Here is a 1,932-nt window from a genome sequence, read left to right as displayed (position 1 = left end):
TATGGTCTAACAGAATATTTTGGGCCATATTTAAATTTGTAATATACTATGACACTTATTAAATTTGGGGCCCCTATTTGGGCCCATTTTTTGGGGCCTAAGGCACAGGCCTCAATGGCCTTAGCCTGGATAGTGGTGCTCGAGGATCGGAGGGCCTCTCATTTGTCGTTCGTTCGAACTTAGGCAAATTGAGAAAAATCAATCTACATCCATCTGCTTAGTTAGCGGATACAAATTGAGCAAGTCGTGTAGATTGGCAGATGGATGCGAAACAATTAAGTAGTTCGGGCCTTAGTGTTTGGGGCATATTTTCGAATTGCTTTCCAATAATTCTCTTTACTATTTTGGGCCTTATTTGGTACGAATTTTTTTATTCTTCATTTCTTATAATAAAAATAAAAATTCAACTTTCATTTTTCATAATTAAATAGCTAATGTAATTACTAAATAAAAGGTATTTTTTTAACACAAAAAGCGTAACATTATTTTCTTAAGGGTGTTGGCAGATTGGGTTGGGTTAGGTAGCCTCTCATCAACCATCTGTCCAAACTTAGGCAGATTGAGAGAAATACATCCGCATTGATTCATTTGGACCATTGAAACCATCCATTTTTTGACGGAGTAATTCAGGTCATTCGATTTTAACAGGTGGATGAATGCTTGCCCAACCATACTTCTCATACCCCATCTTGTATAATCTAAACTAGGCAATACTTTCTCCACTTTTTATTTTTTATCAATGAAATTTTTTTACTAATGAAAATATGGACAGGAAAAGCAGAAGAAGGGCCAAGGCACCCAAGCCATGTTGCGCTAATAACTTTACCAAAAAGACAAGTTAGCAAAGATGTCAATGGATAAAACCACAACAACAAAAACCATCAAGGCAAAGTTCAAAAATCAAAAACAAAACAACAGAGCAGAGCAACCAAAAATCAAACCCATACTATCTCATAAATAATCCTGAAATAACCGCAAAGTTGATAACGATAACCAGGGACGGATCCAGGATTATGAGTTTGGGGGGGCCCAAGTACGTTTTGTTGGAAATGGTTTGGAAAAATTCTGGGTAAACCATAATTTTTTTCCAACTTTGGTCTATTTTTTAGGTGGGTCTCGTGCGTCGATTTTCGTGGGTCAAAGTGGTAACGTGTTCTATGACGCGTTGTGATTCACGTGGTATATTTGGTTTCTCAAAACCATTACCGAGTGAATGGGAAATTGAAGCCAAAGTATGCTCCATGAAAATGGAGTTTTGGTGGAAAATCCTTAAAAGTTTGAATAAGGTTTGTCCCACATTGATTTGGTGGGAAGTTTTGAATGGGTTTATAAGGCATGGGTTTGGTACTTGGGGTGTGCCCCAAGGGGTACCAAAGTGTTTTAGAGAGGGAGGTTATGGGCAAAATGGCTAGACTCATTGGACCAAAAATCACTACACACGCACACTGCCACCGTTCGTCCGGGCGGGCTGGACTTGGGCGTGGGTGCGTGGTGTGAGGTTGGGTTGGGCTTGTCCGGCCCAATACCTATCTTTTCATTTGGATTAGTACTCCAATTTCGTACTCCATCTTTTGCTATAAATCTCTGCATTTTGCTGCATTCATTTTCTTGTAAGAAAGAGTGTAAACACTTAGTGTGTTCGTAAGGCAAACAATTTGTAGTGCTACTATTGTTTGTAATTGTTCATTTCATCCTGGGAGATAGACGTCCACATTCTGAAAGCATCGTAGAGAGGACGAATCTGTCTTAAGGATACAGTGTCAAACACTGGACTTGATCAGATTATTAATTCGAAGAAATTAATCAAGTAAGTTGCTTAATTTATTATTCTGTTTTATTTGTCTATTTAAATCAGATTTGAATTTTGTTTTGGTAACAAATAAAATCTGTTTTTATTCATTTATTTTTATTTCGAGTTTGATTTTTGTAATC

This window comes from Camellia sinensis, chromosome 9, assembly GCF_055761805.1.
Source record: "Camellia sinensis isolate YWXY chromosome 9, ASM5576180v1, whole genome shotgun sequence".
NCBI lineage: Eukaryota > Viridiplantae > Streptophyta > Magnoliopsida > Ericales > Theaceae > Camellia > Camellia sinensis.
This window is presented reverse-complemented; position numbering follows the sequence as displayed.